The sequence below is a fragment of the Castor canadensis genome, chromosome 9 (genome assembly GCF_047511655.1).
Source record: "Castor canadensis chromosome 9, mCasCan1.hap1v2, whole genome shotgun sequence".
NCBI lineage: Eukaryota > Metazoa > Chordata > Mammalia > Rodentia > Castoridae > Castor > Castor canadensis.
Window position 1 is genome coordinate 28,703,300 of NC_133394.1, and position 13,412 is coordinate 28,716,711.

The window sequence follows — 13,412 nt, forward strand, 5'->3', positions numbered from 1 at the left end:
TCACAATAACTAATTACATGAGTTATTTAATCCTCACAGCAAAAGACAGATATTGCTATCATTGTTTTACAGATGAATTAAGTGAGGCACAAAGATATGACTTAAGTCGATAAGTCTAGGAAATGTTGTAGTCAGGATTAAAAAATCAGACTGTTTCAGAAGCCTGTGTTCTTAAGCACTGTTTCAGAGAAAGTCGTCCATATGAAGCCAGAGAGTATACTAAACTACTAAGACTAACAGATGTCAGGCAGATCAATAGATAATTCAGTGTAGAGGAAAGAAAAAAGCAACTCAGAGGGGTAAAGCATTTTTTAAATTTTTAAATGAAGCTTAAATTAAAACATTTTTTTAAAGTTTGGTGAATTTCTTGTGTTCTACTGCTAAACATGTATATTCTACTTACTCAACATGTGACTCTGTGTACTATACCAATTTTTGGGGTCTTTTCAACCTTCACTCTATAACAGAGAAAGGGGTTGGGTTAGAAAATCTTAAAGGCTCCTAGTGTTCTTAATAATGTATATTCTCTCTGCTCACACTATTCATAGCTAGAAAACTTCTGTGAGGTCAAGTAACACCTTTCTTATATAGAATCAATCAGTAATCTATGCTGATGTAATCACTGGTATAGCAAATAATTAGTAATGTATCAAATACCTCCTTTCTTTTTCCTTAGAAGCCCCATGGATGAGAGTATGCAAACACACACACACACACGCACACACACAAATAAATTTCTACAGATATATACTACACATAGCTCACTACATATAGCTACACTATGAATAGATTCTTCTTGCATAATTAGTCATGATAGAAACTCAGGTAGGTGCTTCTTAGGTTCTGGGACATCATAGTGTCCTTGACCTTAAAGAGCTTACATTCCAGTTGAGGGAATATGTGGAGGTGGCCAACTGGAAATAGCATGAGTAGGAGGCTGCAGATATTTTACATAGCTTACTTGGGGAAGGATTATGATAACAATAAAGATACAATACAAAACCTGTTTAGGGACCTTAGGAGAGGTGACAGCAAAGGCAGGTGGCTTGAGCTGGCATGAGCTTATATAGCCCAAGAAAGAAAAAACAGAAAAGATGTCAGTGTGACACAGAGGAAAGAATAGTAAGGGACCAGATCAGAGAGGACAGAGCTGGGCAGTGGTTCCCAAGGACATCAGGGAGGTCCTCAGAAGTCTGTCCTAGTTTTTGCTGTCACTTTTCAAGTAGAATTAGAAAGCACTGGAGAGCAACAACCTATTTGTTTTTTACTGCTCACAGTATAAATTAGTATTTAAATTCAATATTTCTCTAATGTATTAATTTTAAAAAGATTCCTTTGAATGACCTAATGGTATCTGCTAACCTCAAAATACTTTGAAATTATGCAAACATTTAAAGCAATTCAGCAGTCATCTTTCCTCCCACCAGGACTCAGAAGAGTAGACCTTTGAGAAGTTAACTAATAATTTCCCCATTCAGAACTCACTGAAAATGTTATATTTAATAATGCTCCCTTTTTTATTTTTACTGTCCTTTATTTTCAGTACTTTTTAGAGACAGAACATGAAAATTGGTGTTTCTACACTGAATTTTCCTATGTTAAGGGGTATAGAAAAGTTTATTTGGGTTTTATAGCTGCTCTTTTTATTACTCTTCTTTATGAAAGTTCTCAGAGACTGCTGAATTTTTAAGTCTAAGTGCTGGTAGGATTTGACTTGTTCCTTCTCATATGACACAAACATTGCATTGTTCACTAAAGATAAGATCAAGCTAAGTTTACAAGCAATATTAATCAAATCATATTTTTATTATATAAATGTATGTATAATCATATATTAATCTATTGAGACTCCTGTGTACTTTTTGAATAGTGACAGAGCAAATTCTATCATGTAGGTGGCTAATAAGATTGTTCTTTTACATATTTTCTGATAGTCTGTGGAATATCCTTTGGGAGCATAAAACTTTCTCTCTGTATTATATTGTGAATGGACAGCTAGGGAACAGAATTGGGGTTACCCTTGTTAACATGGGATTCCACAGTGAAAAGAGCATGGCAGATGGAGACCTGCTTCTCATTAACCTCTTCTTCCTTTATTCACTGTGGGATCTTGGGAGCTCACTGTGGGCCTTGGCATCCCATTTATAAAATGGGAATACTTGCTTGTCTGACAAATAGGCAGCTCAAATACATTGCCTTTTAAAGTCCTGTAGGAACCGGATGATTAGCTAAGGGGCCATGGAAGGTACCATAGGTATAAGGATAATAGTCCTCAGAACTGGAGCAATGGATCAATAATTCTTTCCTCCACCGAGTCTGGCATCAAAGTCCCTGTATAGCTCTGATATTCATGTGTCAGAGGAGATTATCACCATTCTGCAAATCCAAGATTCTGCTTCCATTGAAAAAATTAACATGTATTATTTTGAAGCGGTTTTTAATTAATATTTAGAAATGTACAGAGAAGCATATAAATAGGATTCTTGGTAGACTTATTCTAATGGAGCCTTCATCACAAGTTTTAATAGTGTGGCAGGGAACTAAAGTGACAGCTGTGGAGGCAGAGCCCCGAATGCGTCACTCTGGAAGGGAAGGAGAAAACGAATCCAATTAAAAAAATGACAAAGCTGTCATCTCATCCAACTTATTTTCATCATTAGCTGCATTTTGCTTTTCTAATTTTTGCACAGGAGAGGACATAGAGACAATTCATATATCTAATATATATATTAAATTTCAGGGGCTGCCTTGTAAATTAAAATACCAAGGTCTAATTTTTCCCCTCTTACTTGCAAGTATATGTCATTTTCATTCTTAGATTTTTCTCTTCCATTTCATCTATCCCATTTTCTGTCTTAGATACATTAATTAGAGAAATAAATCTTTTTTTTTAGGTGAAAACTGAAAAGTGGAAGGGGTGGAGTCAAATGCAATTTAGGTTTCTGTTACATGCAAGCTGGATTTCAGCTAAGGCTTTTCTTTATTACAGTATGATAGCAACAGCCAGATGTAGGGTTTTGTTTTGTTATTTTTATAGTGCCATGTAATAGAATCAGCTTTATCATGTGTGAAAATTCAGTGAGTTAATGATGCTCTCATAATATTGCTTTACTCCATCTTATCAAGCAATCGATCTGTGAGTATTCATTGGTTCAGTTAAGTAATAATGTATCTTGTAGGAAGGGAGGCACTTTAGGGAAAAAGGCACAGATTCTTGATAATTTTTTGCCAAGATAAGCCTAAAAGTACTATCTTACAAATGAGTATGTAACAAAACCACAAATAAGTTTTTCTTTTTCTTATTTTTTTGTTTTTAGAGGTATTAGAATTTGCTTTTTTTTTTGGGGGGGTGGTACTGGGACTTGAATTCAGGACCTCGTGCTTGCTAGGCTGGTACTCTACCTCTTAAGCCCCACACCAACCTGCTACTGGAGTTTGAACTCAGGGCATTGCACTTGCTAGGTAGGGGCTCTACTGCTTTTGCCTGGGACTGGCCTGGACCTCAATCTTCCTACTTATGCCCTACACATAGCTGGGGTCACAGGTATGAACCACCATGCCTGGTTTACTGATTGAGATGGAATTTCACTATTTTCCCAAGGTGGCCTAGAAATGTGATCCTCCCAATCTTTGCCTCCCAAGCAGCTGGGATCACCTGGCTAATGAATGAGTTTTCTAAGCAACCTGAGTTAGAGAAATCCAGTTCAATCAGAGTCAACAAGATACTTTCTTGAGTAGGTGGAAAAATAAGAATCAGGGAAGGGCAGATATTCACCAATGGAGCAGAGGAGAGGGGAAGCCTGAAAGGTATGTAGCGCCTTCACTTTATTAGTAAGAAGTGCACCAGAAATTATTTCCCAAGAACGGCAAGATTCTGGAAGACAACAAGGAATCTGCTCAAAGCAGGGATTTAAAAAAAAATGCTATAAAATACCTAAAACACAAGAAGGGAGAATATTCTTTCTAGAAGATGTCTAAAGAGATCTCACTCAGAGTCTATTCTTAAGTAACCAACTCATCTACAAGCTATTTAATTTTATTCACTAAGAATTCATGCCTAGTTGTCTGAATCCACTTTTGGAAAATTAGCACTGTGTATGATGATATATTCTGTAGGACCACTTAGTATACTAATACAAATTCTTATATATAGTAATTACTTGGTACCCAACAAACCACATGTGTAATGATTAGGAAAACTCTATAAGATGCTCAATATTATTTAATCAAAGGAAATCTAGAATTATTCAATTAAAATATCAATACATGACTTGCTTTTTAAAAATAAATTTGCTTCAAGATATAGTTCAAAACACACAAATCCACTCTTGCTTACCCAAAAGAAATGAAAATTTAAGTCAACACAAAAGCCTGTGCACAACAATTATCTGTCTATATATAGATAGATTCATAATAGCTTGAGTCATGGAATCAATATAGCATTCCTTTCTAGCTTGTTTATAATGTACTTAATGTAGATATATTTGCTTAGATCTGAATGTAGTTTTTACAGTAATAATTGAATAGCTGGAGATTAGATGTGGATTTAGATATTATAGTAAAATAAAATTATATATCCAATTACTATGCGAATCAAAGGACGATGAGTATTTGGAGTAAATTCTAGTGAGATATTGAGACCCAAAATAATAAGAGTTCTAATTTATTGGGCATTCAGTATGCATCACATATGCATGTTTTAAGCTTCCAAACTTCACTATGAGGTTACAGACCTAATTTATAGACAAGAAAAGTCTATAAATTTCTAAATTGTTAGAAAAATGTAACAACTTGCTCAGTGATATAACTGGTTAAAGTGGCAGTTTGTATATGAAAAGTAAATTCTGCCTAATTCTAGATTCATTGAGACACAATTGTCTACCACAATTACAACAAAAACTGGTATCTGTAGGAAAGGAATCTTCTTCTAGGAAGAAGAGTCTCATGGGTAGGATGGGTACAACTTTCATGGACAAAGTGAGAAGGACTTAGGACTTTTCCAGGAGAGGAAACAGTTTTTTTACTTGTTAAGGGAGTATGATTTCTGAAGAGAGAGAGAGAGAGAGAGAGAGAGAGAGAGAGAGAGAGAGAGAGAGAGAGAGAGAGAGAGAGAGAAGAGAAAGCAAAACTAGTTGGTGTTCAGTTGAAAGTGTGATTTCTGTTAACTTAGACACACACACATATGGGGTAGCCTGATTGGTAGGCACTGTGCGCTGTGGGTATAGCACAGAACCTTGGTTGTAAGCCTGTATATTTGACATCTCATGAGCAGACACAAACCATAACCCAGCTGGACTTTAGTTTCCTCATCTGAGGAAGCCCCATCACAAAGTACTCTGCCCAGTCTTACCCCTTGGGATGGATGCAAAGAACAAATTAAATTACACATACATGAAATAGCCTTCAAACTCTTGGATGGAGCATAATGGAGACCTTTAAGGAAAGACAACCAAAAACTTTCCTCACCATTTTCCTAACCTGAATTTACCCTGATGGGCAGTGTTTAGAGAATTGCTGACTCAGGACAAAGCTGAGAGAAAATGGGAGTAACGAATGTAAACATGTTATAAATGTTCATAATTTTCTGTAGTGAGAGACAGTATGAAGATATGATATTTTCCTTTTAAAAAATGAATTATAACTACTAACAATGCCTACAGATTTTAACATGAAAGTAAATGCTGACAGTTTTATACAGAAAAGCTGTAAGTAACACATACAATTCTCTTTTGAGATAAACATTTAAAATCATTTTATGATTTATTATATTTGGTATTAAAATTGTTTTCATGTAATTCTTGGCTAATCTAACTTAAAACAGCACTAGATACCTGTTCTGTAAACAGGTATTTTTTTCTTTGTGGTCTCAACTTAGGTAGACTCTTCTAATGTTATGGGGACCATTTGATCCATGGGTAGGTCAAGTTATGCTCCAAATCCATTGTCCCCCTTCCCTTGTCTCCTGTCCCCACATGCTGTATATGAAAGCTTATTCTACTGAACAAAATCAAATCATTTTAAATAAGAATACAGTTAAATACTGACATTTCATTCTAGATTTATCAGGACCCAAAAGGAAAATCCATATCTGGTAACAACAGGCATGATCAGTCTCTTCTAAGCAGCAAACCAACTAAGCCAGCTTGATACCTAATTTATCTCTCGAATTCTACACACTTACATTCTAGGAACCCAAAGGCAAAAAGAGGATCATTGCTTTATTATTAACAACAGAAGTACAGGCTGTTCATGAAACCAGACCTTCCAACAATAATTATAGACATGTTGAATTGAACACCTAATTTTTAATTACATGAGATTCTTAAATGAGAAAATTTCTAAACTTGTCACAGTGAATATTTACATCTTGTAGATGGTATATAGTGGTATACAGCATCAACATCTCAACACAGCTGATTCTCATTCTCATGAGATAATAGAAATCTTTTCCCTACACTCATAAAAATGTTTGCCAGAAGAGTGCTAGCTCCTAGGGCCATTGATGGAAGTGTGGAGAACACAGAGTCATCTAAGAAGGTGATGGCTGTTCTTAGTCAGAAGCTTGTATAAAGAGGGAGCTGCAATATTTTGTAATGTTTCAAACATATAACTGAAAGAATTCACCCATAAACCCTGTACAGAAACTGTTTTTACTGAATGTGCCAAATAAAGTCTGTACTACCGACTTTATTAATAATTTTAACCATGTATTTTTTGAAACAGTAAGGTCATTTAAATTTTACTGTTACACTTTATTGTTTTTATATGGAAGATTCTAAGTACTAGTAGTGTTTAAAGATAAGAGTGTTAGTCAAACATTGAAGACATTCATTTCATGAAATTGAAACACTTCAGATTGCAAGAGAGAACGAACTCGGCCCACTTGATCCAAGTCTCTTATTTCTCTCATCGAGACAAACAACCTTCATCTTTTCTATATGTATTTATTTCTCTTTATTTAATCTTATCTTCAGCAACAAAGAGAGTTTGATTTTAGAAGAGTCTGAGTGTTTCTATTTATGCATGTCACTTGGAGAGAATGATAGATCTGCCCTTTCCACTAAGTCAAAATCGCCTCTAATCCTTGTGGGTAATATGGCAGTACATGTACTGTAAGGCGGAACTAACTTGTATCAAAGATCTAATGTTGTTGAGTGCCACTGAGAAAATTTATTTGATTATAACATGCTTTCATCCTCAAATCTTATTTTTTTCAGTAAGAACAATTTATTTCTTAATTATCTATTACCTTAAATAATAGTAAGCTTATTCTGTCATGTGCGTACACCAAGGGTAATGTATGCCTTAGAGCAAAATGAATGCATCACCCATGTAAGTGTATATTTTTAAGTTGCTTATTTGAAAGAGCAAATTAAATTGTATACACAGTTATTCTAGTTATCATGTCTTAATCTAAATAAAGTAATGCTTTTGTTGAACAAGTATTTGTTGAGTTTTTATCAATTTCTGGCAACTGGATAAGGCCTGGGGCTAATGACCAACACAACTCTTTTTTCTCATAATCTTAGAAGTTCCAAAATACTAATGTTTGTTCTTTTCAGATGGTAGCATATATCTATTATAGTGTTTATTTTTTAAACTTTTTAATTATTGTTGTACTGGGGGTACACTGAGATTTACAAAAGTTCTCACAATATATCACAGTTGAATTCACCTCTTCCATCATGCTCTGTTATTTTTTTCTCTCCTCATAATCCTGGAATAGTTTCAACAGGTCTTATTTTCTTATTTTTCTATTTACATACACGTATACATAATATTTCTACCATATTCACTCTCCTACACCCTTTCCTTATATCCTCCCCCTGCCCCCAACTGGTACCGATTCCCCCAGATAGGACCCATTTTTATTTGTTTAAGGTAGCTATATAGGGAGTTTCCTTGTGACATTTCCATGTATATAGACGTATTATAATCTGAATTGGTTCATTCCCTCTATTCTTCTCCTATCTACCTTAGTCCCCTTCTGGTGATTTCAACAGGTTTAAAAATCCTATATTTATTCTTGTATAGGAAGTATTCAAACATATTCACCTTCTTGACGTCATTCTTTTGACTAATGTAATATAAAGTATATATGTAAAAGTTCCTAAAATTTTGCTTGGTATAATATTCAATAAATGCCAGAGATAAAACTTAATGCTATTAATTAATACTGATTCCATACAATGTAAACATTCTATTTGTGTCATAAAAACATGCAAGATTTAAAATTTAAGTCATGATTAGTCAACCATCCCTAGCAGGATGTTTGTAGCATTTAGAATTCTCTTAAGTCTCAACCTGGAAATCCTGTCACTCTGACCTTGTCAGTGGCAACCGAATCAAGTGACACATAGAAATAAACTGATCTACAGAAACCTTATTCAAAATGGCAGGCATTGCTGATTTAAATGAGGTTTGAAGTGTAGCACAGCAACTTGAAACTTTTCCTCTCAGTTTAGGGAAGTGATGTTCATTCCCGGAGAAGGGACACTGACTGAAACATATAAAAGAAAGTGGGCAGTCATATCTGAAAAGCTACTGAGAAAAGCCCTACATGGTTTATTCCTTAATCTCCAGATATCTAAAAATGTAAACTCTAAATGTGTTAGCCATCAAGCAATAGCGATATAATAATGTCACTAATGTTTACTCTTTGGTAAAGTAGAAAAATTAGAAAATCCTCTCATAAATATACATTATGGAAATACAGACTGATCTTAACTTTACTAAAACTCAAATCATATTGAGTCTTTTATTATTAAGAAAGAACATTATCTCAAACTTTTGTTTTGTCTGAGATAAATAAGATTGATGAAAAGTAATAAAATACTTATAAAAAAGGCACAATATTATTTCATATGTTAGGCAAACCAGAAAGCAACTATATTTTTCAAGAGGTAATTCTTCTGAAAAGTATCTCTTTAGTACAATTATAGGCATTGTAATATACAGAGATAAATGTTAAATTATTCATATAATAATTTTAGAAACTCTATTTGTTTTCTATATCATCCTATATGTCTTGAACACTTAAAAAAATCTGACAGGATTTCTGTTTTCAAACTCCATATGACAGTGATATCTTTTGAGACATTATTCTATGTTACAAAGCACAGAAGACTATATTGAGGGATAATTTTTTTTAAACTCAAAAAATTAGAAGGCAATCTTTTCCTAAGCAAATGCTTGTACATCTGTACACATAGTACACCAGTTAAAACAAAACGTCAGTTGCTCTGGTGCATTATTTCAAAATTGTCCATTCTAAAGCTTTCCTTTGATGCTAGATGGACCTCATTTCCATATATTAAATTTTCACACGGAAATATTTTTTTCCTTTAAACCTCTAGTGAGAAGTATTGCTTAACACCAAATGAATATGCTACAATACTTTTTTTGAAATCTGGCTGTGCACCCTTCACATATAACTTTCCAGTAGAAAAAAAATTCCACGTTCTTCATTTTCCCTGAAGAGCAACATGAGATTTCCAGTCCTTTGCTTGAACACATAAAATATTAAGAGCCAATTTTCAGCTGCACCTCTGTCACTTCCATTATCATTCTACACGTCCAGAGGTGATAATGGACTCTGTAAATTGCAGTCTTTCTCCATCCCAGACCACTGAGGGTTTCACCGGGGAACAGTTGCACACAAAGGGTGGCCCAGATGTATGTTAATAGCACTAAGCAGCAAGATAATGTGATGTGTTACCCAAAGGACAGACAAAATGTGCAGAAAACAATTTTCTTAGGAATTCAGCAAAATAAACAATCACCTATTTTTTCCCCTCAAATAAAATATGTTGCACTATCTTCACAGAACTATGAAAAGAGAAGATTAAGGTACACCCACAATGCCCCACCCATGAAGGAACTGTTTCTCTAAGCCAGCACACAACAATGACTCATGTACGTTGAAGTTTAAAGAATTATGGACAGGCTGTTATTTTCCATCAGCTTTTGTCTGACATACCGTGCAGCTCTGCCAGCGTTAGTGGAATTATTTTCAAACATAAAATGAAAGAGAATAGGTAAGAGAAAGCACTTTTCTTATCTGTTGCTGAAGTTATACCCACTAGTCTATGGTGAGTACTTTATATACTAGAAGGAAGCTGTTTTGTGGGAAACTGAATGGTCTTTACGCTGGGTTTCAAATGAACTTGTTTCTCACTATCTCGTGCACAATAATAAGATTTTAGGAGTGGCAGAAGTAAGAGATTTGAAGCCAGAATGCCTTTTCCATAGGCACTCATAGCAGGAAAACCCATTAGTTGTCCTACTTTAACAATGGCTGAGTGTTTATGGACTGAATCACCAGACCAGGTACTGCAGCAAGGGACAGGGGTAGGTCAGAATACAGGCTATATAAGAGGAAAGAATACTTAGGGAAAGAAAAGAGGCAGAACAAAATCATATCACATTAGTGGGAGGCCAGTGAAATAAATGAAAAGATAAAAGAAGAAAAGGGGAAAAAAAGATTCCAGTAAAACAATTTTCTATTGATTACATTGGGATCAAATATTATCAGTGAGCTCAGTCTTTCTCTTCCCTTTACATTCACTCCAGCAAACATCAAGCACTCAGCATATAAAAGCCCTGTGCTAACCACTAGGGTTAAGGAGAAAAAATGTCCATCAGTGAAGGGGCTGTATAGGAACTTTGCTTGATTCTTGCTCTGGGAGAGGACTCATGAGACTATTTCTGATGCTGCTTCACCATCTTGTTAGAATTTCAGAATTATTCTTAGAATTTCACCTTCTTTTCCTCCTTATTTCTCTCCCCAAGAAAAATGTGCTACTAAATTAATGCATAAATTGAATTTGGAATACACACATATTTATAATCAAAACAATTGAACTATCAAATTTACAATTTAAAAAATTGAAATCTAGACTAGGTAAATCCACAGGGACAGGTAGAATGAGAAATGGGGGAATGACTGTGTAAAGGATATAGGATATCTGGGGTGGGGAGATGAAAAAGTTTTGAAACTAGAGAGTGAGAGACATATGGGTACTAAATAGCAATGAATTGGACACTTCAAATGGCTAATTATATGTTATACAAACTTTTCCTGAATTAAAAAACAACTGAAATATTTTCTGGCTGTTTGAAACCGTAATTCTAAACTGTCACAGAAATTTAGAGAATCAAAATTAGTCTCTTCTATTTCTCTCTTTCTTACACTCTAAATGTAGAAAACTATCTGACTCTAAGAAAAAATTAGAGGAACACTTTTGATATAATTGGATTATTAGGGCAGGGTTATTGTATTTTAAATACTTTTTTAGGTGCACACGATTGTATAACAACATAACAGGAGGTTCTATATGACAGGATTTGCCAGTGTTCTCAAAACTTTATTTTCTATGAATTTTTAATGATGCAAGGAATTTTTCAAGGTTGTTGAGCAAGCAATCAGTTATTCAGACATTAAATTTGTTCACAGTTTCTTGGCAGGCTGGTAAGAAAACAAGCAAGTGGGATTTGTGGAGGAGGGGAACCGATACCCTGAAGAAGAGGTGGGTAAGGCGTACTATATAATTAGCTTCAGGTAGAGTTGATTCACTCTTCAACCTGCCAGGTTGAAAAGTACTCTTCACTAGGTGTTTCTGCAAGATAGAATGAGGCACCAGAATTAGTCATCTTCTGGTTGCAACTGTGGTTAGCAGCATATATATAAAGATTTTAAGCTGTCTACACCTGTAAAATTCATTTTCTAGTTATTTGACCATATCAGTATTCAAGTGTCTTTGAACATTTCTAATTCAACAATTAAGTAAATTGGAGGGACATTAAGAAGTATTAACTCACAATACTTGTATTTTTGTTTCACTTGTGGAAAAAAACTTATAGTTAGGTGCAAAAATTTATCCTCTTTTGCAACTCAGAACACATGATTCAGTCTGTTTTGATACAGACATGAAGGAATATTATCAGACCTAAGACAGCTGAATGTGATGGGGTACTGATGGCCATAAAGATTGGTTCTAGGACTGAAGATGTAGAAATTAAAAAGCATAGAACATAATGGAAATCTTAGCTACATGGATTTAGTATTACAATTTGCATGTTGACCCGATGCATCAAGATGACCCCCTCCTTTAATACTTTTATCTTGAGAACATGGTGTCTGGGGTTGGAAGTATTGGGATATTCCACCAATCTATATTATTTCTGAGTGTGATCTCTTAGGAACAAGTGGTTTGAATTCATTTATGTTTACAGAAGGTGTCAGAATGAACCAGGGCACACTCACGAACTCTAAAGATAACCCCAAAGTAAACTTCTTGGAGAAATTACTCCCAGATATCTTATATGGAAAATCTCAAAACTGTCATCAGTATGTCCATAATTCAAGTACAGACAAAAGATACCAATTAAAAGAATTAGGCAAGACTAGAACTTTAGAGGAACAAAAGTGACCTTGATGGCAGTTGAAGGAATCATATGCGAGACTCTTTAAATAAAAATTTATTGACTTTAAATAAAAAATAAGAAATATACGCTTGTCAATATTTGCAGCCCAGAATGAGATGTTCCCTTGAACTTGAAAATAACATGAAATTATATTGCTCTCTCAATGTTAAACTGTAAGAAACATAATGGAGCAAGAGAGGGGTATGAAAAATGTATATGTGCATTAAAATAGTTTCTTAGTCCCTGAAGAAGGCAGAAGGCTATTTATCATTTATGGAATGATATCAAGAGGAGAATCACAGAGGTCAAAATGTCTTTCAAATGCTGTTCAGGACAGAATGAACTCTGAGCAAAAATTTCAAGAATTCTTTCCCATTTGCAAAGTCATGTTTAAGCCAGACATAGACACAGGAATAGAGCTGTTCCCTTTCCGTAAGCAAAACCTGCATTTGGTGTCCATTGTTATGGCCCCAAACCATTAAATATCTGCTTTATGTAAATCTGATTCCAAGCAGCCTTTATTACTGGTATGCTCAAGTACATCTGCCTACAGAAAGAAATTACCTTGCTCATAACACACCTTAGTATTCTTGTCTTAGAGATGATAATTCTTAGTGCAAATACTGAGCTGCATATGATTGTTTCTTTAGACTATGACTGTGAGCACTATGTCCATTGGTATATTCTACTTTGTATAACAACTACGTTTTTTATCTCAACTTGGAATTTTGGGCTATATATCAGTACACCCATAAGATAAGATTGAATCCACCAGTGTTTGAAACCACAAGTTTGAGACCACCTAGGTAGGTATCCAGTGAGGACTGTGGGCAGCTGAGGACTTGACCCAGATGAGAAACACAGCCCTCCATATTGGTAAATGGCTACATGTAAAGGTATCTCCCTCCGTTAATGTTAACTACTATTTATATAATGGTTGTAATTATAATAAGGTAATGAAAACTATCTTATTAAGGTAAAGGAGA

The 13,412-nt window shown here is 34.7% G+C and overlaps 1 protein-coding gene and 1 pseudogene across 3 annotated transcripts in view; one reads left to right on the forward strand and one right to left on the reverse strand.

Moving 5' to 3' along the window:
* Positions 1–13,412, reverse strand: part of Unc5c (unc-5 netrin receptor C) — a 358,852-nt gene that overhangs the window by 257,489 nt on the left and 87,951 nt on the right. The window lies entirely within an intron of this gene.
* LOC141411282 (small nucleolar RNA SNORA40) lies at positions 11,821–11,941 on the forward strand (annotated as a pseudogene).